Source organism: Anas acuta, chromosome 1 (assembly GCF_963932015.1).
Source record: "Anas acuta chromosome 1, bAnaAcu1.1, whole genome shotgun sequence".
Lineage (NCBI taxonomy): Eukaryota > Metazoa > Chordata > Aves > Anseriformes > Anatidae > Anas > Anas acuta.
In genome coordinates this window covers 171,465,195-171,491,197 of record NC_088979.1, presented here as the reverse complement: position 1 = coordinate 171,491,197, position 26,003 = coordinate 171,465,195, and the positions used below count along the sequence as shown (strand labels likewise).

At 36.7% G+C, this 26,003-nt stretch overlaps 1 long non-coding RNA gene across 1 annotated transcript; it reads right to left on the bottom strand.

The window, feature by feature from the left end:
* Nucleotides 1-652: 652 nt before the first annotated feature.
* LOC137849582 (uncharacterized) lies at nt 653-25,605 on the bottom strand. Its single transcript, XR_011091967.1, has 5 exons — nt 25,380-25,605; nt 12,099-12,335; nt 7,822-7,963; nt 6,427-6,466; nt 653-5,200 (listed from the first exon to the last, which is right to left on the bottom strand). It is a non-coding gene; the product is annotated as an uncharacterized lncRNA (long non-coding RNA).
* Nucleotides 25,606-26,003: the final 398 nt, after the last annotated feature.

The following is a 26,003-nucleotide window of genomic DNA, read 5'->3' as shown; positions in this document are numbered from 1 at the left end:
GAAATGATTTTGTATGTGTGGTCATTCTTGCAGCTTAAACAAGACAGATTTGGTTTGTTCCTTCTGACAGTTATGCAACTAAAATAATATTCACCTGGAAATAAAAGCAAGGAAACAGATTTGGGGTATGGGAAGCTGTAGAATGCCCTATCATTCGAGTTTTATTATTTTGTAACAGAGAAGTTTTCTTAAAAAAAAAAAGGGGGGGGGGGATTTTTTTTTTACATTTGAAAATGTATTTTCTCTGAGGAAGTTGGATATTTAAATATTCATTAGATATCTTATCTACATCTCTATGTTCTTTTTCAGCCTTGTCACTGGTCACAAAAGGTCAAAAATGTGTGGCTAAAAATTCAGCTACACATTGTCTACATCTGACATGAGTTGCAATAGAGAAGGGTAATTTTTTTGTTTCTGTGTGAATGCTATTGAAAGACTCTAGGGGAATATTGGCAAGAAAGAATATCTTTTCCCAGTGTCCTATAAATAGACAGAGATTTAGCTAATTCATCAACAAAATCAGAATATTAAGAGTTCAGTGTTCCTTTTTAGGTTTACCCATATGTGTTATTAAAACCATTAAGATAATTCCATGAAGGCAGAGATGACATGGAAAGCAAGTTCCTGTTTTCTTTGGGGTTTAATTATCTCTGTTATCAAAACAACAAACTTGTTGTTAGAAGGTGAGGCTTTTGCCACTGCTGGGGGTCAGCTTAGTCAGAAATGGTATAGCTTTCATCTCTAAGAACAGATGTTGTCAAGATAAAAGAACAATTATAACAAACTTCTCTACATACAAACTAAATATAAATATATAGATAGACAGCATAGAACATTATAACCATGCATACATTATTACAATGATCAGTATTATTATATAATGTATGTATAATATGTATTTATACACAATTAAATATAAATTATAAATAAACATAATGCTATATATGCATCCAATGTTATAAAATATTAACAAACAAAAATTATGTGTTTATACTCCCTTCTTATAGATAATACCCAAGGAAGGTGGCTATAATGTATCTCCCTGGGGTCTGTCAGTACCATGATATAAATAGTTGCTTAACAGAGCTTTGGATCCATAACTGGTGTAATCAGGCTTACTGCACTATGAAGCAGATGGCTATATTTGCAAGAGCAACTCCTCTGCCCATCAACATGGCCAATAAGCAGCCATGCTAGTAGCCTGCTGGGATTTTCAAAACATGTTACGTGTCACATAACCGCAAGCCAGAAAGAGTTCTCAGCTCATGGTCACTAGCTTTCACAGAATGGTTTCGGTTAGAAGGGATCTTAAAAATCATCTAGTTCCAACCCCCATGCAATGGGCAGGGCCATCTCCCACTGGACCAGGTTGCCCAGAGCCTCATCCTACCTGGCTTTGTACACTTCCAGGAATGGGGCATCAACAACTTCTCTGGGCAAATTGTTCCAGTGTCTCACCACCCTCTGAGTTATGAATTTCCTCCAAACCTCTAATCTAAACCTCCCCTCTTTTAGTTAAGAACCACTTCCTGTTTTCCTGTCATTATTTGCCCAACCAAATAGTTGTTCTCTGTTTTGTTTATAAGCCCCCTTTAAGTATTGCAAAGCTGCAATGAGGTCACCCTTGAGCCTTTTATTTTTCAGGCTGAACAACCCCACCTCTCTCACCCTTTCTTCAAATGAGAGGTGCTCCAGACCTCTGATAATCTTTGTGGCCCTCCTCTGGATCTGTTCTAACAGATCAACATTATTCTTGTGCTGGAGAACCCAGACCTGGATGCAGTATTCCAGCTGGGTCCAAGGCCATAATAAAGGGGCACAATCATCTTCCTCAACTTGCTGGTCACTCCGCCATTGATGCAGCCCAGGATGCAGTTGGCCTTCTGAGCTGCAAGTGTGCACTGCTTGCTCATGAAAAACTTTTGATCCACCAGAACTCCCAAGTCCTTCTCCACAGGGATGTTCCCAATGAGTTCTCCCAGTCTGACCTCATGTCTAGTATTTCCCTGACCTAGGTGTAGCACCTTACATTTGGACTTGTTGAACCTCATTAGGTTCATGTGGACCCAATTCTCAAGCTTGTCCAGGTCCCTTTGGACCTTCCTTCTGATTTATCAACTGAACTGCTCAGCTTGGTGTCATCTGCAAACTTTCTGAGAGTTCAGTCCATCCTATTGTCTATGCCATAATTTTGCGTTTTAAAAATTCCACACCAAAAGTTCTTACCATTGTCCTCAGAAAAACAACAAGAAACCAAAATGAACAATCAAACAAAAACAAACAAATACCCCAAAACATTCTAAAAGATCACCAAGATCAGGAGACAGTTTCATATATTTGGCCTATATTAGATATTTCTGCATTTTTTAAATATGTATTTTCCCTCTTTATTCTCTAAATAGTGATTTCCTTCATTGGTATTTATAGCAATCAGAGATTTTTAGGTCATTCTTGAATTAGGTAGACAGGAAATTGAGGTGGATTTACAGTGTGCTCAACTTTATATTAACCATCCAAGTCCATAATAATAGGAACCAACTTCTGCTAACTCCACTTCTGCCCTTTTTATGTTCCAGCTGCACTTGGAAAACTTTAGTAGCACATAGCCATATGTATAACCCCCTATATATAACTATATAATTGTTATTAATCTTAGCAGATAATCTTGCAAGAAATAAAACTCTCAGGTTTTGTGCTATCAAAATATACATGCAATGTACTATGCATGTGTAATAACCTATGTGGAGGACCTGTATTTAGTATACAGCACCATATCCTGCACTAAACCACAATTTGCAGTAATTGAACTTGAGGCTTAGCAAGACAGCTGTACACATGTGGAAGATTTATAAAGGCTTTAGAATGTTAAAATAATCATTTAAAAGCTGTAATATGAGATGGACTTGGCTAGACTGGAACCTTTTTATTTTGCTGGTACTTTATTCTCAAGTTAAAAAAGAGTACTTTTATTTTTTTGTTGTTGTTGTTTTCTTTTTGTTTTTCCTGTTCTTTCCTGTGTAACTGAAATGAGATCTATTACAGGAGAAGACAGAGAAAGATGCTGAATCTTTTCACACACATTTTAATGGTCATTGGGCTGGAAAAAACAACAACAACAACAAAACAAACAAGAAAACAACACCAAAAAGCACCAACTCACAATAAAAACAAAACAAAACAAAACAAAAACACCAACTCACGATAGCCATATGATACACCTGTTTTCAGTTTGTATGACTTGTATGACTCCTTTCCTTCTGTTACCCTTTTTTTTTTTTTTCTTCTTCCCTTACTTTCTGGCAGAATAACATTTGCACTCACTGGTTCCTTGTACTTGAAGTATCTTTAGAGCAGGGTAATCTCTTGGTTTCTGTTATTTTCAACCTTCTGGTATTACATGGACAGTCTGTCACTGAAACTTGCTTTCATCTTTGAAAACCACTAAAATAAACTGCCCCTCTGCTGCAGAGACAGACTGTTTATTTGATACTGCCTGCCTTTATTATTTTATAAAGCTTTGATTTGCCCATCTTCAGTTCTTTGGAACTGTCTGTGGGAAGTGTAAGGGTCACATTCAGCAATATTGCAACAACACAATAACATTAGAAACAGGTAACACCAACAAATTTTATAGTGACCTACAGGAAAGAGCATTCACCTCTGAGAAGAACAGTGGAAGAATAAGGACCTCTGATGAAATAACTTTAAAACAGTCCATTTGAATCATTCATGTAAATCTCAGGAGTGGTAAGAACGTTTGTTCTGTCAAACTAAGAAATTCTGATTATTTCTGAAGTAGGGATATTCTTTTGGAAGGTATGTTAGCAAAACCTCACTGAAAGTGTGTAATAGCAGTAAGAAATAAGTGTTCATTTGTTTGTTTTATAATTTCCAAGTCATATTATGATCCCATATTTCTTAGTAATTTTCTTAGTAATTTTCTAACTAAATCTTACAATATGAATGTCTATGAAAAGTACATTTCAGGACTATAGTAGTAATTTATTTGATGAAGAAAATACATTTGATGAAACTTAAATTGAGATCTACATTATATTTGTTTCAAAAGGAAATGGATTTCCCTTATGCAATTATGCAAATAAAGAAAAAATCAAGGTAGATCAACAATGTCATGACTTCAGAGACCAATAGCAGAAGAATTACCTGAAAACTCCTGTGAATAGAATAGTGATAAATCTTGGGTTGAGGTCTGTTTAAACAGATGGTTTGCAAGATAGTTTCTAATAACATTCACAAAAAGCCTAATCAAATAAATTATTACACTGAAACAAAAGTAGGCTCACTGGAAAATATATCTACTAAAATTACTCAAGAAGTTTTGTCATTAAGTAATGATACAATCTGTTGGAAGAAGACAAAATGATAAAATGATCCTAAACTTTTTTCCTCTTTTGTTTTTTCTTTCTTTTTTTTTTTTTTTTTTTTTTTCTCCCATTTGAAATGCAAGGAAACTGTCAGGACCAATATATATTAGTTTGCTCTTCTAGTGAGATATGGGAGTCTGTGGCTTACGTTCTATTCAGTATAACTGAGCTATTATTTTTTTTCTAATTGTGATTCATTACGAATGAAGAAATGAGCAGAATACCAACTGAGACTTTCTGACTTATAGACAGTAATTACAAGTTCTGAACCAGTTTGACACAGGGTGACACGTAGAACCAGGAACAGGATGCACAATGACAGGGACTCCCCTCATTTGTCTTGGGTTTTGCTCAAAAAATACCAAAACCTTTCTGCATTTTTAGGTATAGCTTAGTATTTTTTAGTATTATCATCAGCCCAACAGATAAGAAACTCAGATTTTGGCCACATCTTTTCACAGAAATACATGGGGGAAATGGACTGAGAGAGCGCAAGCATTTCCACCATCTTGTAAATGACCTTGACTTCCACTGATTTCTTCTACATCTTGATGTCTTTTAGTACTTACTACATTTTCATGGGAACCAGTGTTTTCTGTGTCTGTCATCTGGAGCTTTGCTATTTCCTTCAGAAACTGAAGAATTTTGTATGTACCAGGATAAGTATTTCCCAGAGACGTCAGTGAGTATTTTGGGTCAATGACTCAGTCAGGTGGCAGAATGGCACTTGCAGGTCCTGAAAATCCACAAGACGCACGTCTTAGAGACTTGACATAGTCTTGTACGTTCTTTCTGTGTTCTCTCTTTGCAAACCCCTGGACAAAAAGCACAAATTTTAATTTAACAAACAATTTCATTATATCTTTTAAATGCACTACTGTTGTTGTTAGCTCTTAAAATATGTTTTTTTTTTTTTTTTAATTTATTTTTATATCATTTTGCTCTCATTTCCACATGGCTGCTGCACAATGAAATCTATATTTCTTTATATAGGTTAGTCTTCTTTATTGCAAATACAGTAGATGACTTATTTTTTTACCCCTGAGTTTGCCATAAAGAAATGTTTTTAGAATTCCATGATTTTACTTGTTTGTTAATGAAATACTGCTTAAGTGTACTTAAATTAGTTTAAATGCACACATTTGTTTATGGCAAAGGAAACTTCAGAGCTCTTTTACATCCCTGGTGTATCATAGTTAAAAATCCTTTCTTCTTTTTCTTCTCTCTCTCTCTCTCTCTTTCTCTTTCTCTTTCTCTTTTTCTTTCCCCTTCTCTTTCTCCTTCTCTTTTTTCTTTTTGTTCTCCCTTGCCTTGCCTTGCCTTGCCTTGCCTTGCCTTGCCTTGCCCTTCCCCTTCCCCATCCCCTTCCCCTTCCCCTTTTAAATGTATTTTATAATATGCAGTTATAAATGTATTTCTTAATTAAAAGACTTGATTCAAAATAAAGAAATTATATATTCAGGGCAAATTCAGAGGGAAAGCAAACAAACAAACAAACAGGAAATTTTCATTAAGATGATCTCTCTTGTTCTTTAGTTAGAGAATTATAATATATGTAGTCCATTTTGGATAACAGTTTAAAATTAAACTGGATAAAATTCAGCAGAATAACACAGAAGAAATTGTTATGTCTGATCACTGCATCAGCAGAGATCACTCATAATATTGGACTTTTTATCTCTAATTTCTAGTTTTGCTAGAAAATTTATTCTGCCATATGTTTGATATAATAGTATAGAGCTCCTTTATTCATGGATGTGAAAAGGAATGGCAAAGAAAGTAATAATAATAATAAATGTTCTTGTGAAAGTCCTGAAGCAATTGAAGAAGATCAGTGCAATATATTCCCACCAAATGTTCACTATCTTTATACAGATAACAAGTTGCAGAGCTGTTTTATTTCTCACTGCTGATGCATTATTTTCTTTTCTCCCATGCTGTGTCACAGCATGCTGTCTTGCTTTGCAACATTTGAAGCCATGAGACAAATCTCTAAAACACAAGAAAAATGTATGTAGATGTTGTTTAAGAAGCAACGTACCTCCACTGGTGACCAGGTATTTTGCAGGTGGATTGTCATTCTGAAAACATAACATTTACATAATTACTGGTTCTAGGATTATACTTGTAAACATTTCAGCTTCTGCCTGCAGAATTTTAAGTATAAGAATAGCTGTCTCAAAAAATTCTGTGATTATTACTGTTAGTTAATTTACCTAAAACCAGCAAGATAAAACAACAACAACCACAAATTAATTCCTATCTCAGAGTTTGCAAACCTATACTGTATGTACTGCAAGGTGATGATGATATACAAAGGTTTGACTATTGCAGTCATCATACAGTCCTAATTTAGAGCATAAGTAGTATTATATCTCAGACTGAAGGACTGACTTTAATGAAAGTATAACAACTATATTTGCCACTAACAGTATTTTTACATCAATTCTTAGAATATGGCAAGATTTGCATTCCTTTGGGTATCTGAGTGGTTGATAACTGTAACCGTGTTTTTGTTATTTTTAATATTTTCTCCTCCTTCTCTCAGCTCCCAAGTAATAACAATATATATTTATGCACAAAACCCTTTCAGCATACAACAGCAATTTTTTATTTCTAAAAACAAATTCTATACTATCAACTGTATCCTACTTCCCCAGAGAAGGGTTTAGAAGTCTTTGAAAGAAAGAAGGCGTCCTAGGAAAGGTTCATTCATGACTGCCAAGAGGAAAATATCCCTGCTTTCTCATATCCTGTACTCTTACCAAGTATCCAGCTGCCAAGCAACAGCATGTAGGAGACATAATGAAATGTGGATGATTTGGAAAGAAAAAAAGTCTTGTAATTAGCATAGATGACCATATTTAGAAATCGGGAAGCACAAGAATGTTGTAGGTTCTGGGATCAGAATATTTTTCTCTGCCTGCTCTAGTATTTAAATAGCATCCAGTCAAAGTCCATTTTTCCCTCTCATAGTCTGGAAACAGGACAGGCTAGTAAGAAAAGGATCATATGGAAGACTCCCTGTTGATTTCAATTTGTTTCTTTTCTCAAATCTTCTTTAAGTAATTCCAACTGAATGAGCAAGTCCTGCCACAATTAACCTATCTACATATCTATGTGACATTTAACTCCCCAAAGAAGGAAGTCAAATGAAGCATTTTGTTTTGGTTTACTTTGTTTTTAAATCAGTCAGGTATCTATTAGCAAACACTCTGCATCCAAAAACAGAACAACATTCTGCCACGCTGAATTGCTATTGTACCTGAGGCACCTTACTGAGTTTCAAAACTCTGGTTTTCTCAGTGCTTTTTAAAATCACATGAACTTCACCAAAGATGTGCATCTTATACCACTCCCTGAAGAAAACATGAGTTCTTTGGTGATAAAACCTGTGAGGTCTGTTCATGCACTTACTCAGTTGCTTGGTACCAACCTTGTTATTGTTGGTTGATATTGACTGCAGGGAAGTTCTCAGCCAGCGCAGTCCTATCCCCTCTCAGAAAGGCTGCTGTAGGCATTGCTACCCAGGCAGAACCTACTCTGGGATCTCTGGAGAGTGAAAATGTTGCATAAATCTAAGAGAGAATAATTTATAACAATTCACACTCTAAAAAGCATTAAAAAGGAGTGTAGACAAAGTCTGGGTAAAGACTAAATAGGAAAGAATCAAACAAATATATATTTTTGTAATGATTTTTTAAATGTTTACCTCTTTCAGAGGTAAAATAGCTCTTAAATTTTTAGCACCCTAGGCTATATCCATAGCTATATGTAAGTAGCTAAAGTTTTTAAAATGAAATAAAATGTAGAGCTCCTTGTTGGTTATACTAAATACTAGTTAGGATAGGGCTTCAATAGGTTACAATAGGATTTTGTGGGTAAAAATATTAATATTACATTTTTTTTTAATAATTACATTCATCTCTAAGATGTACTGCTGCTTTGTTCATTGCTAGTATGAAATTGATAAAACTGATTCAAACTGATAAAGGAACAGGAGGATCAGAGATAATTAAAAGGAAATAAAGGATTCCTGAGCTTCTGATCTTTATATTATATTAAATAATAATAAGTTCAGCCAGGATAATTGAAAGTGTCACTAACCTCACATGTTTTTGGATGTATCAATTAAAAGTAAAATAAAGTGCCTTGTGGAAAATAAAAGCAAATCAGATATCAAAGAAAGAAAGAAAAGTTCAATGAAAGACTAAATGTAAGCTGCTTGGCAGAAGACGGGAAAAAAGATCTGTCCTTACTCCCACTAAATGAAAAGGGAAATTCTTTTGTATAAACCATCTTCTTGGGAGATCATTATAACCTGGTGAGCTCAAATTTCAAGGATTTATAGTGAATTCTCATCCTGGTTTAGTGAGAGAGACTGTTCTTATCCTCTGCTGAAGAGCTTATTTATGCAATGATAAAACCACATGAGTTCTATTTCCATCAGCAGGGGTCAAGACACAGGTAAGTAAGTGGACTGATATCTATTGGGTATGCTTAATGAAGGACAGGAACAAATTTAAGTAGAGTATTGTCAAATTGCAAGAAGTTTCTTTCCTTCCTTATTTGCATATATTAGTACTTTGTTTCCTCCTTTTCTCTATAGAGATTTTCTTATCTATGCCAAGCATCAGGGTGCTTTGAATGACTAGTTCAGACTGGAAATGACGAAAAGAGGTCATCTCATTCAGATCTCTAGTCAAAGCAGGGCTAACTTCAAAACTAGGAAAGAGTTCTCTGGGTCCTACCCAGTCAAGTTTTTAATATCTCCAAGGTTGGATATTCCACTGCTTCCCCAGGCAACTAGTGCTCGGCCACATCCATGGTGAATTTATAGCTGATCTGAATTTCCCCTCCTTCAGCTTGTGACCTCTGCAGCTTGTCCTTTCACTGTGTTCTAATTTGAAAAATCCAGCTCTTCTCCATAAAATCCTTCTGGTGAAGACTGAAATCAGATCAGCTTTCTTTTTTTTTTTTCCTTTTTTTTTTTTTTTCCAGGCTGAACAAACCCAGCTTCCTCATCCCTTTTTCATATAACAAGTACTTCAACCCCCTCATCATTTTGGTGCCCCTGTGACTGGTTATTGACACTTGGTTGATCTTTCTTGCATGGAGAGGTGAACCTCAACACAATATTTCAGTTGCAGCACCATAAGAGCCGGGTAGAGAGAAATAACCAGTTCCTTCAACCTGCTGGCTATGAATTTGCTATCGCAGCCCAATATGCAGGAGGCCTTCAGCACTCTCAAGCCACACTCATTTTCTGTAGATTCTGTCACCCTTGCAGTTATCACAGCAGACTTCCTGGATCTGTTACTTTGAACAAGTCTTTCTGTAAAAGTAAATGGGCTAAAGAAGTAAGGGTAACAGTATTCACATGCTTCCTACTAAAAACAGGGGAAAAAGGAGACAACATTTTATTTTCTTGTTGTTTAAACAACCATTAAAATTAGTAAGCATAACATTTAGCTCTTAATTTATAGAAATAAAAGATAAGCTTACATTCCTTTATGGAATCAGGTGACAGAAACAAGAAGAGTCTCCATCCAGAGCACAGACATCTACCAAGGTGTGAAATAATTTGTAATTCTGAGCTGTGCTGGTAGACAATAAGTACTTGGAAGAGAAGGAGGGGGAGTGAGAGAGCAATTGTGGTGAAGTTCAGCTGCCTAGCAAGGTAAAACCAACACAGCTATATACATGAGTGAAGTCAAAAGAGAAATAGCAGAAAAAAAAAAAAAAGGAAAGGTCCAGTGGTTATATATCCCAGAGTAAGACCTGTATGGAGAGGTTTGGGACTCTGTCTTGAGAGAAATTAAAATATAAATAGTGAGAGTAAAACATTTAGAAGATACTAAAAGGATACTGCTAGCATGGCTTTTTCCAACTGTTAGCCCTTTGTGCTAAATACCCCCCTATTTGTATGTTATTGCTATTAATACAATATAACTTTTACAGAAATAAAAAATAGTTCTTTTTGTAGTGTAAAACTTCTCAAGTGTCTAATTTGGTTCAATGGCAAATAGTTTTACAGCCTTACAGATGGCAATCTTCAGCGAACTTGTACACACCAAAAAAATACAGATTTAAGTGGCCATGTATTGTATAAAAACACCACTCTAAGTAACTTGATTTTAATCTAATTGAGTTTGATTATTTTAATACCCTTCAAATGGCAGCCTGAAATTGATCTATGTGGTTAATACAGATTGGTTAAAATTTATAAAATGTATACATAGACAATGAGAACACTGAACAAAAGCCCAAATGCCCCTTCTCTATATTCCCTCTCCTTTCCATAATACACTGTACTGCAGGAATGAAGGAAGTATGAGATTGTTAAAAGTTTTCACAGAATTAGAATATTTCAGTTATAATTTCTTCCCTTCCTAGCATGCCCTCTCCATTCCCAGAAGGGCCCTGTTTATGTCACATACATAAACATGTCTGTAAGTAAAATACCTTTGTTCTGAGAATGCACCAAGTAAAGAATAAAACTTTCTTTAACAATACTATGAATACACAGTGTTATGACTTCAAATTATGGACTCAAGCTGAAGTTATATTGCAGGGAAATTTTAAAAATAAGTTTAAAAACAATTACAGCCTATTTTGTACAATTTCATCAACTATTTCTTTCTTTCTTTCTTTTTTTTTTTTCTTCTAGGAGTGGTTTCGGAAAAGGGTGTCTCTCCAGATCTGACAGAGTTCAGCTTTACTGAATGTATCACATACACCCAATTTCATTTTGTGAACACAACAGAAACAAATGATGTAAGAGATGCCTGAGTAATTCCTTATGCATCATATGTATGATATATGTATGCCCTCTATCCTCTTTCTTCTACATTGCAAATTAAAGGATGGGCAGCAGTGGAAAACACTGTACCAACACACACACATGCACATGTGTGCAGAGGACATGCTGCACTCCATGGGCACTAAGGCTGTGCCTGTGCTAAGCAACACTGCATTCTTCATCTGTGTGAGGAGGCATCTCCCACCCAGGCAGTATAGAAGCCCAGGGTTTGCTTTCATAGCCACATGAAAAGGGGTCCCACCTTTTTGGTAAATGCAGAGGGAGAGAGAACACCTATTCACCGATATTCTGAAAGGCAGACAGGCTTTAGTCCCTGCCTTGTGCCTGTTCTCTCATCACATAAAAAAGCCATGCTGGTGCAAGCCCTGGACAAGTAGCTCAGGGCTGCATATGCACTGCTAACTGCTCTTGTCCCTCACCTCCTTCATGGAAAATTTCTGTGTTGGGAACATGTCCCCATCCATTCTGCACGTCTCATGCATAAGGGAAAACATGCAGAATTCCTTTACTGCACTGTATGGGAAGAAGCAGGATCAGCTCCAACAATAAGATACAGTTTCAACAGAAAGAGTTTGTTCATGTCCTGTTTTGTGGGTGCTCTGAAAGGGGACAGGCAAGGTAGTGCCCAGGGTAGATATTTAAATTGATCCCCAGAAGACAGAAGTCAGCTGTATTTTATACAGCTTTTCAAGCTAGAGTGACTACCCTTTGTGTACAGTCACCTGGGTGGGCATACGGTTGTAGCAGAAATTTAAGGTGTCTCGTTTCAGATAAACAGGAATAAAGATTTATCCAGCTCTACACAGTGCCTCTGCCTAGGTCATGTATTTTTGGTCTGATACTCCGGTTGTTGAGGCAGAGGTATCAAACACACCTGGTGTGATACTCACCACACAAATCCCACTGACTGCACAGGCTGGTATGCTCCAACCACAGTAGCTGATGATCTTGACATCCTTTCCTTTTCTGTACCGCCCCTCTGGCACATGCACACATTCTTGCTGCAGACACAGGACCACCCAGCCAGGACTGGTACACTGATTCCAGTGTATCAGCATTTGAGATGCTGAGGTTCACAGCAGAAGTATTTCTGGACAGACAGCTTAGTACAGAGTCTGAGACACTGCCTTCAAGAGTAAGCAGAGGAAATATTAAGGTATCAGCTGGCTCATATACAACATGCTCTTTAAATTGATCTTTGTTGTATAAGCAATATTCTGTGTTTTTAATCCCAAAAAGAAAAAGATTATAATGAACTAGATGTTAATATCCTAGTGACAAATGTTAATGCATTAGGTTATACTGGATGGTGGTATTTTATTTTATACACCCATAAAACATGAAACTGCCACCATCCCACTGTATGTTCTGGATGTGTTCCTTCAGATTTTGAGTTCTCCTTTTTTCCTGCTCAGTATGAAATTGTTAATGAAAATGATGGAAGAGAAAACACCTGAAAAGTATTAGACAAACTGTTTATCACATTTGGGCTATAGATTGAAGCCCAAATGGAAAATATATTATGGTCCCTTTCCCATGCATAATCTTGCAAAGTATAAATTTAATAATGGAATCTGCAGGGTGCTTCTTCCTTTTCAGCTGGCATGTGTAGGGTAGGCTGGAAACAAAATAATTTACAGAGAACTACGGTTACATGCAGACATTTCTTACCACAGGTTCCTGAGTAAGTTTTGTCCACAGAAGAGTTAAAATAGGATTGGGAAAGAAGGTTTTGGAAGTGGCCCTGAGCCACATAAAAAAGACAATTATTTCTTCCTCTTCACTCGCACTTTTATGTTTCCAAAGCATTACTCAATGTTCATCAGAGCTGCAGTCAACAGTTTGCCAGAAATTCAGAATTCAAAGTCAAGCTTAATTTGAAAAGGCTACTGGCTAATCACTTTTTGGCTTCAGCTGACAAATGAAGTATGAAAACTGCCAGCAGCTGTGTATTTTGTTCAATTGTTCGATCTGAAAGCTAGACAGAACAGAGTAGGGGGTACAGAGGAAAGAGTGAGCATAACAAAGTGGAAAAGGGGAACATGTTGTCCTCACAACAAACAATTGTGTGCTAAAGTGACTAATTAATCATTCTGATGGATATCTCCATTGACCCAAATTAAGCCTTTGCTAGTTTCATATACATATTAGAAATTAGTTGTCACATGGAGTTTGTTAGCATACTGCTACTCCAGTTCTTGAAGGCAGTATGAACAATGCAGCCTTGATCAGTCTCAGGGCTGTGAATTACTAGTATGACTCCATTCTCTCACTGGACCATGTCTAACAAGTCAAAAATATACCTGTTTCCTCTTGTTTGTACTTTACCCTTTGCCTCTTGACCTTAAACAGCCAGGACATTCCACTAAAAAGGACATGGAGCAGCAGGAAGGGTGGTATAATACAGTCGTAGAAAGGGGTACTATTGTTATACTGGCTGGTAAATTTTCACCAAGCATCAAAATATACAGAATAAATAAGTTAGACTGCAAAAAATAAAAATAAAAATGTGTGCCACTGCCCAGGGTCAAATGACAAGATCAGTCAAAATGCAAACAAATTTTATGGAAAGAGGTTTCAATGTAAGGTCATAAGCCTCCACAGCATCTGGACAAGTTCCATGCACTAAGAGTAGATGTGACTGGAAAGTGAAGAGAAGGTCAGAAAAGCAAAGAGAAGTTAATTTTATAAGAGTCAAGAGAGAAAGCAGAAGTCAGCAAATTATTTCTTTAGAAAAGTCTTAAAATTATTTTATCTGTCCCTTGTTCAGGAAAAAATGTTGTTTTAAACATTTTTTTTTTTCCCAGTAAACAAGATTGTGCGAAAGTACCTACCTACAAAATCAGTGCCCCCCCAAATAACAACAACAATGCATATACACACACACACACAAAATAAATTAAGACATTACTTAAAGTGACAAATCCCACTCTATCCAAAAACTCCTCAGGAGTCCCAACACAAACAGACACGCAGAAGAGAAGTTTCTTTCCTTCCTCAGCACACCAAGGGTTGTGCCACTGCTTTGTAACACAGTGCCCATATATAGCATATGTTGGTGCCACATCCTTATTCCACAATGCACGATGGAGATAGGCTCATGTCAGTAATGGCAGGGCAGGGATACACCCTGGCAAACCTACAATCTTGTTCCTTTTTATAATTCATTTTCTCTTCAGCTTGAGAGAATCTGTGGCACTGTGCAGCACTGGGGAGCATGTGATTGGCAGCTCCACAGGAGAAGTATACTGATGGCAAGTGAGGCAGCAATGGAAGAGCAAACCCTTTTAGCCTGACCTTTTTCCCTCCCCAGTACAATCTGTGCCAGAAGAACTTGTTGGAATACTCACTTGGCATGTGGGGATCTGTCTTTACATTTAATAAGAAATTTAACAGTCAGATTCCCAAGCCAATGCCCCTGCCAGCGTTGTGAGAGTTGGCATTCTGAACTCATTTGCTTTCTGTTGATGCGGTCCTACTCCACATTTGCCATCTGTTTAAAACACACATGAGAGATAACAAACTTTGTTTTAAATCCGTGCTCTGAATCAGACCTCTGTTTCAGATATATCTGAATGGTGATCTCCTACCTCCTAGATGATTATCCTAAAAACTGAGTGTTGCAGTAAAGAAACACCAGCAATTCTGAGAATCTAATTCCTGCATTTTCATCATAGCTACCCCAAAAAAGACATTGCTACATTGTCAAAGCAATTATATTTATATTTCAAAATCTGACTGTTGCTTTAAAAGTAGTCATTTTCATATTAAAACTGAAACAATTACCAAATTTTCTCCAAATTCAGAATTATTTTCAGTCATTCAAAATCTTTGTTTTTCCCTGACAGACAATTTTTCAAAGATTCTACTCAAATATATTAATATGGGAACTAATACCAGCCAATTTCTTGAGTGAAAATGATAACACTATAATTTGACAAATCTAACCAGGAACTAGCTTAAACTACAATTTACACAGCAGATTCTAGCTGAGGAAGAAGACCAGCTTTTGGAGTAGTTCTTAGTAATGTGGACTCCAGCACAAGTAAACCAAATCTAGCTGCAACACATTGTAAATAAGGTCTCAGGAAGCTGCAGAGAAGAGTTGTAAGAAACTAAAATGTGGTTTATTTTTTGTTATAAAACACTCATATTCCAACTCACAAACATTTCTGTGTTAGCATGGACTTCTTTGTCTTCTGAACTGCAGGCAGTAATTACAGGATGAAGATTTCACAAATGAAGGGTTTCTCAGGGAAACTCAGGTTTCTCTCCTGACAAAGCCATCAGCTAGCATTTCCTGTCAGTACAAGGGGATAATTTTAAAAATGTTTCAATGGAATTGAAAATTATTCAGACTGTAGCTATTTGTACAATCAAACCAAGCCAGCAGCATAAGGTTCAAAAGGAAAGGCTAAACCGAAATCTATAATTCCTTGAGTGCATCTATATCACAAAATTCAAGCATTTACGTGAAGTCACTCAAGTTAAATTGCTTTTGAATAACAGGACATTACCTGTTGAGTGTTATGGCATTGATCATTGTTTAAAATCTTGATTTAAGAAAGATTTAAATTAACCTAGAAGAAACAGAAGTTAAAACTGTGTCTTTCTCTCCACTGAAATTCAGTGTAAACTCAATGGTAAAATTGCATAAACAGACAGTAGTGATTACACCTGATATTTGGTGAATTTTCTTGTGTAGACAAAAAATATGAGGATTCTGTGTCTGTAAGTAATACAATTAGAGATGAGTTAGGTGTTGATCAGCTTCAGTTTCCAGGGTCTGTAAAAGTGAAGTGGACATGACAGAAAGACAAGTGTGTCTCCAAATGCAGGAACAAGTCGTCCAGATGTTCAGATGCACAATAATGAGATATGGACTGTCTGAATATATTAATCAAATGTGAAGCTCAAAATACTTTTGTCTGAGGCTGGAACTGTATGAACATAATTTTCATATTTTTTAAACAAGATAAACAAGTAATCCTCAGGTCTTAGTGTTCAGTCATATACATATATATATATGTTTTATACTAAATTTAAATGATTCACTACTATGATAGCTTCATAACAACTATATACATATGAATATATATGTAGAAAAGAATGTAAAACAAACATATTTTATCACTCCTTTTTCAACCATAAAAAACATTTCATATTGTTATACTGTACTGAAAATGTATTTAAAGTGATTAAAACATGTATAAATCTGGTGTCTACAAGTATAAATGCAAATGGAGTCAACAGCTATGACATAATATGAAGTAGTCTCTAAACAGGGACAAAAACCTATAGAAACTTCCTGATAAAAATGAAATCTGTGTTTTCAAATATTTTACTCAACAATTTCTATACTACTTAAGAGTGAGATTTTCAGAAGTGCTCTAGAATGAAGCTCTTTAAAAGCATTTTAGCTCTTCAATGACCGTAGTTAAAATTACTGTGGACAAATGTATTAGTGCTGCTAAATTCTGGATCTCCGGTTTAAGCTCACAGGAAGTGAATATTGTAATGTACAGAGAATATCTCTGTTTGAACTTTGTTCAGTGTAGGAGCATTTTTGCTGGACTGTTTCTTAAGCTGGTTTAAGCATCTCTGATATCCTCTCTAATCACAGCCTAACACTACTTTAGTAAAAGAAAAATATTTTATCTGTAAGGTAAACTAGATCAATGAGATAATCCAGCCAAGAAAGGGAAAGAGAGGAAGTAATGGAAGGAAATGGAGGAAAGGAATTAAAGTGAGGAAAAAAAAGGGAGAAAGGAAGGAAAAAAAAAAAAAAAGAGAGAGAGAGAGAGAGAGAGAGAGAGAGAGAGAGAAGAGCAATATATTAAAAAAAAAAAAAAAGAGAGAGAGAGAAGAAAAAGGAAAATGAAAGAATGAAAAGGAAGAAGAAAAAGAAAAAAGAGAGAAAAGATTAATTCTCAGTTGTCTCAGTTCCCAAATTCAGTTCAGTACATGACCACCCAAGCAGCTAAGTCACCACACCTGAAGGGGCAATGTGAGGGCAGAAACAAATGACTGGAATGTGAAAAGACAGGAGGAGTGTACTGACCCCACACTGCTGACATAAGAAATGCAGATCAGATCCATTTTCAGGCTTTGAGCAATTTCTGACAAGAAGCAACACTGCCATGCTTTGCATGCTTAGCAGACCCATGCTAAGAGCTGGGTCTGCTCTTACTGAGCCCCAGCAAAACATATGCATCCACCAGATTCAACAGCAACTGAGCAGCCATTTTGAAGATGTGGGTGATGCCTTAACAGAAGTGCCTAAAGCCAGAGACATACTCTGAAGTTCTTTGAATGTCCATGACTTGGTGACTTTGGAGTACATAGGCATAAACATGACAGCTTCTAGTACCTGCACGCAGGAGGTGCAGAGCTATACTGCTCTAAGTAGGTCAGTATGACTGAGCAATGCAAGTTTCCTAATGTACACTTTCCCTAGAAATATTTCAGAAGTAGAGGATTCATAGTTTATTTTCTGGCAAAGCACCTCTGGTGTCTATGCAATGTTGCAGGCAACTCTCAAGTCTATATATTTACACCATTCTCCCAGTGAAGCAGCTGCTCCTGTAAAAACACAAATTTGCTTGTGTGGCTTTGCTTGTCTGTTCTGGGGCTCCTCTCTGCAAAGCTTTTGGTCAGGGCACATCTCTGCTTGCCTTTCCTCTCAGCTGAGACAACAAAAGCCTACAGCACACAGCTTAGGCACAGATATATTTTTATACGATTGTTTTTTATTTGTTCTGCAATGCTGTAAAGATGCATTTCACAAACTGGTTTGGGCAGCACTTAGCTTGGAGTTGTGAGAAAAAAAAAATGCTTTTTGGGATTTACATCATTGGAAATGCTAACTGTAGCTGGTGAAATTCACTGGAGAGGGAGCAAAGTCAGAGTTCACCAGGGGGGAGCTCAGCAGAAGCACTTGAGTAAAGTTGCTGTAAGAGGTGAAGAATCTTTTTTGTCAATAAAACAGCTCCATCACTGGAGCTTCATAACAGTGGGAAGCAAAACTTCATATTGTTTACTGGTACCATAACAGCAACACACGTTTTGCACACAGACTGCATCTAAGCCATTGAAACATATTATGAGTATGGGTACTTGGGTAGTGATTTTTTCTACAGTCTCCAGCTGAATAGGAAAAGATCATTAAAAAGGATTTTTTTTAAAGATTTGTTTTTCCTGTCTGATTCAGTGCCCATATACATGTGTATATGCATGTGTGAAGATGCATAATATATTTCAGTAGTAATCCAAAGCAAGTCAGGGGGCTTTTACCTGGGATAGGGTGGAAAACCCAGTATTTGACCCTACTGGCCTGCGACTTCAGTTTTGCACTACTCTCAGGGGCCCTGCAGCAGACAGAGGCAATGGATAAGAATGGAAATTGCAGTGGGAAAGCTCAGCACTTGCCCCCTGGACCATGCACCTACCCTGCCAACCCACAAGGCCAGGGAGAACATCCTTCCCTGAAAAGCCTGTGGAAAAAAACAGTAGAGGGGGAGGGTTTTGTCTCTCACCAAACCATCCTTGGGAGCAGCATTTGCAGGATGCGTCCATCTGGCCTCTCTGGCCACTGCAGCTGTGGTTGTTTGAAATGGGGCTGCTCTTTGCTGGATGTATGTATGCTGTGCAAAATGCAGAGCAGACAGCTCAAAAAAGGTGGGGGCAGAGGAGAGTCTACCACTGGAATACAAGAAGCACCTTCACCAGAGAAAACCATATATTTTTTTTTATAGTTGTTCTTATCCTATTGCTGAATTTACCCCAGGGCATCTTTTGGCTCTGTAGTGGAGAGACATTAAAGGAAGCCTTGGAGCCTGCTGTGGTCTCTATTGGTTCTCCAGATGTGTCTCCTCACAAAGCCTTTCGTCTGCATGGGTACAGCATTGCTGAACTTCTGAGCCCCTTCACTCTTCATTAACACTTAGCAAAACCTCGTTCCCACACCAAAGGTTTCCACAGCTTGTGAGCCAAAGGTACATTATCACATGGTTCCCCTTCCCAATAGCTCATGTTACTTGTACAGACTGCATATGGAGCTGTGGGTCTGGTTTTTAGCATTTTATAGCCTGTCTTCTGTTGGTTTAGTATGGTAATATGAACATTGCTAAAGACTCTAGTTACTAGAGTGGCACTACAGTAAACCTGGAACCACGTCATGCCCTTGAGCCCATGTTCAGACACAGCCTCTTTGGCTGCAGTGAAGTTCTTATCATATTTGTCTCCTTTTAAGTGTAGACTTCAGAAAAATAAAGCTTCTCTTGTAGGCTTGTTCAATGAATGTAGTTAATTAATGTGTTGGCCCTCACCATTGTTTTTGAGTTTTGGTTGCATTATTTCTGAGGGAAAATTAAGGAAAATATAATACATAGGTCTTAACCCTTGTATTTCTCCATAGATTTCCAAAATGTTTGGAGTAGCACACAACAGGAATAAAACACCTTTCTTCATTCTTCAGTAGAGAAAGGACTGCAAGAGCTAAATTTAGATATTCTGCTCAGGATCTACAATATCCCTGCTATTCCTGGAAACATAGAAATATCTAGGAGACTTCCACAACAGCCTCTCTTTCAGTTCTTCCCCATCCTTTCTACCATGAAGTTTTTCCTAACATCTGGTTTGAATTTTCCTTGCTACATAAGCCTCTCTATCGTATTTTCTAGCTCTCTGTTAGTTCTGTTGTTCTTTGCAGACTCTTTCAACAGGTTCTTCCAGCTTGGTACTGAAAAATGGATGTAATATTTCTTCTAAGCTCTCTACAGGCTTTCATGAGACAGAAAGATGAGTCTGTAGGCAATGTAATCATAGTTCTGTGATTAAAGAATTTGCCTGGAGGGGAAGAAAGTAGGGCTCAACTCCTCACATTATCACAGATCCTGCAATGCTGATGGTAAACTGTGTAGGCCCAGATCCAAAGAGGTATTAGGGGCTCATTAAAGGTTTCTTTTTCCATTCAATTACAAGACTAACCTCTCTCCTACATTTCTCCTTTCATGCTGGTAGGTTTGCTGAGAGAATGCTTTCAAGTTGAGGTACGCACTGGAAATGAACAGGGGAACCAAGTTCATTGCCGTTGATGACACTTAAGTATGAGACAGAAGCCAAACCGTTGTTAGTCATGTCAACAGTGATTTACTTTTAAGCCTTTTCAGACCTAAAATTCAGGCATGTGAGGAAATGCAGCGTTGAAAAATTAGGTGCTGATAGAGTCTGGGCACCTCCAAAGATTAAGCAGGAGCTTTCAAGAGTTCAGTTTTAGGTTCTTAAATTCGAAGTCTTACTTAAAAACATTATCACCTTTCTTGATCCAGGCCTTGTGATATCTGTTTTTGTGACTCCCTGTTTGTAAAGGGATTTGGAAATACCTACTCTCCCAAGTATCTCTTAAATGAGATAATAGTTCTTGAATATTTTGTGGGGTATGAGGCTTAATATTTTCATGGAAACAGTAAAGCTCAGATAACTAATGGTTTCAAACTGCAAGTTCAAATTAAAAAATATTGTAGACTTTTCTCATTTCTTAGTTAAACAGTCTAATCTCTATGCTTGCTATATAAGCAGAAAAAAATGAGACTAAACTACAGAATCCATATCTCTGTGGATGTGAGGTTGTCATTAGGAAAACTGGGGTATATATGGAGCTTATTTGTCCAGGAACAGACATTTCAGTATAATAGTTTCAAGATCACATTTTTGGATGTATTCTCTTTAATGTTGCTATGACTCATTTTACAAAACTTTGGCATGCATTTTTACATTACATATGCTTAAATACATTACCTTCTTTAAATTTTAGGAATATATTCAAAAGTGAAGAGATCAGATATAACAAAATCAAAGGTTCCACTAAAGCACAGAGAAGCTTAAGTTTTTATGAAAAAAAAAAAAAAAAAAAGAAATATTTTTATTGCTAATCTGCAAAACTGAGCTAAATTTTTTGAACAGGTCTTTTTGAAAAGTCTGGCAATTGCATCCTGGAAATACCACAATCTCCTTCACATTGATCTCTTTGCAGCTCTCTCTGTGGTGCCAGCTAAAACTCCTCAGAAACTGGTCTGTTCTCAGATTCAAAAAAGATAGCTAGAGAAGTTAACTCTGATCTCAGTAAATATTATTGTATTCTTATCTCCTGAATTTCTCTGAAAGTTTTCATTGAATGACATACCTACATTCTCTTTAATATAATAGATTTCCATGAGCTGATTAAGCATATTAATCCAGAAGAAAATGAATGTCTGAAGAAAGAAAAGGTCTGAAGAAATTCTACTGGATTCCTGAGCTGTGCTCTCTACTGGTCTACTGCAAGGATGTAAAAAATGTCAGCTTGATGCTGGAGACAAAATAGGACCCTGCAGCCTGAAACAGATAAGAAATGGAAGAATGAGGGCCAGTGGAAGAAACAGATAGGCGCTTTCAGTGGCACTGAACTCTTATTGATTGAAGAATCAAATCCTGAGAAACTCACTCAAAATGTCAATAGAAGAACTGAAAGCAGTTACCATGAGCAGGTGGTAAACACCTAAGAAATCTAAAGCAACTCAATATGAAACTGAGGAACTGTTTCATGGTTGCGTATAACATATGCCTTGGCAGCAGTGCCCAAAGAACAAGAAAAGATGAAGGTTTGTCTTTTTAAAAAAGACGCTGAGTAGAGCAATTAATAAATTCCATGAAAGCTAATAGAAATTACAATAAAAATGAAGTTACAGAAAAATAAATGTATAGGAAATAACAGGGAAAAATTAACACAGTTTTTGTGAAAGAAAACTCACCCTTATAAATCTAGCTGTTAAAAATATGAAGTAAATAAATATAGAACATTCACTGTGTTCCTATATTTTCACAAATGCTTATAGCAAGATGCATTATCAAAAGCTCTTAAAAGCTTATGACTGTAATGCCATAAAAGGATCTCATAGTTATAATAAATTAGTAGATACTACACTGTAATGCAGAAAGGAAATATTATTCATAACGAGGAAGAAAAAAATTGAATTATATAAAAGCAACATCTGAAAATCACAGTTGATCACAGTTCTCTGAAAATATCACCTCACCACTCATTCAGAAGTGAGATACTGGAAAATCTGAGGTAATACAAAATGTTACGGTATTACTATATACATCTTGATCTAAAAACTTCTCTGAGAGATAGGATGTGAGGAGCTAATATTTTCAGAAGTTACATTTATATTCCATTGTGTTATATATGTCAAATTATAAAACAATATAGTTCTTTCAGAATAAGAAGTCATACACATTTAAGTTTAAAACAAAACAAACCAAACAAAAACAAAAAACAAAACAAAACAAAACAAAACAAAAAAAACAACACACAGAACAACAAAGATAAAACTTTTCATTTTTTTCAGATTGCAGGTTAATAAATACTGTAAAATATTCTAAACCTGTTGCACTGCTGAAGGAGAAGTGCCATCATGCTGTTAGTCTTCTGCTAGTCCTCTCCTCTCCTTTTCTCTCCTCACCATTCTGTTTGTTCAGTTAACTTTCAGCTGGTTCCAGTCTTGATTTTACTCACAAGCACCAAAATAAGTGAGAGTTGAAATGTATGGCAGAGACTAGGATTAAATAGCATCCTCTTCAGTGCCACTTCAAGTCAGAATTTTTTTAACTACAGCTTCATAACACAAATCCTTGCTCAGATTTTGGTTTGATAGCAGACTGGGAGATGGTTAGTGTTTGTCTCTGCACCTGTGAACTTAAAAGCCTTCCTAAATCAACCACTTTATACATATACATACAGACTGTATTGAGACAGTCCTATGCAGCTGAGATAAAAAGCCCATGGCATCTAAACTGCTTCTAGCACCTGACATAGTCAAAGGTAGATATCTTCAGACACCTTCGTGTTACAGCAAAATTACTATTATTTTAGTAAGAAGACTAACTCCTCTTCAGGGAGCAGCACTCTGGATGGACAATATTGAATTTCATAATCTCACATCATGTTTTTTGCAATCTATGAGATTAGGAAAAGAGTAGGAATGAAGTTGTTGTGGACAGCAATATTTAATTGGTGTTGTTGTCGCAATACGTTCTCTTTTATGTCTGGCATCTTCATTGGTCTGATAGTATGTAAGAATTTTAATAACATTAACTGTATGTGCCCCTATCTGTCAAAAGTCTTTTTAGAGCTCTTTTCCCTGTATAAGGTATCACCTGGTGATTGTTTGCTGGAGAATTTTCATCCTATGAGGTTATATTTGATCTCCCTAGAACAGCACTAATGTGAAAGACACTGAGCAACAAATCAAGGTATGATTTCTATAGCCAGAGGGATGTAGTAATGAGTAGATTCATTATGTGAATAAGGGTTCAGAGACAAGGCCATAAGTGTGCCTAGAATGTTGTCATTGTTCAAAAGGAAACAGAAAAAGAAATACCAGAACAAAAACAGTCTGTCTTTTCACTTGCATTTGCAGTGTACTTTTTGCAATGAAACGGAGAAAACAGAGAACAGTAGCACACATTTTCTTCTGCCATTTCTTTGCTATATATCTTTAGTAGAAAGCAAAACCATCAGAGCAAACCCACAAGATTCACCCAGACCTAAGCACTGCACCTGTTATATTCATATGCTATAGGAAATAGGAAAGAAAGGCAACGAGTCATTCCTTCTGGTCTTTCATCAAAGCATGACAAAAGCTTTCCACATGTGTAACTGTATGAAGCCCTGGGCAAGATACCATATGCATCACTCCTTTGGAAATTAGTGTGTGATATTATGCTATGGATGAACACTAGAAATATTAAAGGACAATCCTTCTTTTTCAACAGATTAAAAATCTCCCCAAAGAAGGATATAGTATAATCCACCTAAATGGGGATTGGGTGCCTTCTGTAGGCATTCTGATTTGTGTTGATTTCTTTGTGAACTCCTAAAATACACACGAAACAGAGGATTTTTGCCCTTATGTCAATTGCCTATCTCAGTGTAAGTGCATGCTGTCCAGGTAAACCCTTTTCTTTTCCAGCACAAATCCAGGTTTGTTGCTCAGCTGGGCTGAATCCCCCCTTGGCCATTGCTAAGTCTTTAAAAAGAGCCACACACCACACAGGATAGTTAAAAGCCCAAAGAAGAAAATGTTGAATGAAGTGATCTTGTGGGGTTTCATACTTTTATGTGCATGTTGCCTAGTCACACTGGTAGCATGTGGTTGCAGCATAGCTCTTGAAAATCTCTGAAGCACAGAGATCTGTTAAATGCTACTGAGAATATAGATCTCCTAGCAGGCATGTAACCCTCTAAGTATAAGTCAAGAGTTTCTTATGGGAGACAGGAAAGCCACACAATAGGAAGTAATGCCCTTTTCTGCCTCATAGGTGGGGAAAACACATCATTATGGTGGTAGAAGTTGTAAAAATTCTTATGACTTGCACAACTGATATTTTTGTTGAAAATTGTTATTTTGGAAGAGGGCATGGTAAAAGCATAATTTAATTGGCCTAGCTAATGGAAAACAACTCATATACAATTTTTATCTCTGTGTCATTATGACTAGAGTAAGGTTATTGTTTCATCCTTTCTCTTTGTTCCCAATTAATATCATTTATCCTGTCACTATTAGAACTCCACAGTTGTTTGTCTGCATGGTGAAAAACTTTACCATTTAAAAGAAGAAAATACTTAATGAGACAGCAAAACAAGTGAAAGAAAGGATATTTCCACTTATGTTATTGAGCTTAATTTTAGCTGATTAAATCTTACAACTCTAAGTGGCCTCATGGTAGATTTTTTTTTTTCCAAAACATGGTTTGTGGAACAGTGAAACATTATATTTTGTTGGCAAACAGTTACAAGAATTTAAACCTTTAATCAAGCTCTGCTAAATGCTTCAGTTTATAAATTGTTTATGAGTTAACCAGGACTTTCCACACAAATCTGTTTCACTTTAATAATAGTCTGGAACTTTTCTACACAGTATTCTGTCTAGCACAGTCTTCTACTGTTCAGATCTGGCTACTGTTACAGTCTAATCAAAATTAGTCTCACTTACAGAAAAGCTTAAATATTGTTTGTGAATAAGTTACTGCTGTGAATAATAAGTAATAAAACTCTCTAAAGATCTTCCTTCTTGCTCTTTTTATGTACCATACGGAAGAAAAGCAAGCACTGACTCATCTCTACTTACCCATTAGCCTTCCTTGGCAAGCATGATGCTTGGCACAGCTGTTTCTTCTTGCCAGACTGTGAGTGAGAAGTTCTGATTGTGCTCTCAGCCTCACAGAGCTGCAATTCAGCAGTGCCCCTGACCCTGTGACCATCCATGGGGATTAATCTGTCTTACAAACGACAGGTCAGTCTGTTGGGTCAAAGGATTTTGTCATGTTGTTAAGCGCTCAGGGTACATGCTTCAACACATAATGCTATAGAGGGAAAACACGTTGGGTCACCGTCCTGACAAAGACATGGTGAAACAACCAGTGGAAGACCTGTTTGATAAGCATTTCTGCCCTCTCGTGGTAAAACTGTGCTAAATTTAGTTACATGTCACGTAAGCTTGTAAACAGACCAGAAGAAAGTGATCCAATACTTATGCTCTAGTTTCTCCAAAAATCAGGACTCATATTCATTCACTTACCTTTTGGTGCCTGAATTCCAAGAGGTCTTGCCAGTCTTTCAGCTTTATCCTGCGTTAAATGAGATTCTTAGAGATGTTGTAAATTCTAGTTAAAGAAAAGATCTGTATCATATTTAGCTGGTTCTGTGAATAAATTCTTCACACGAATAAGAAATGGGATTTATTCCAGTTTTA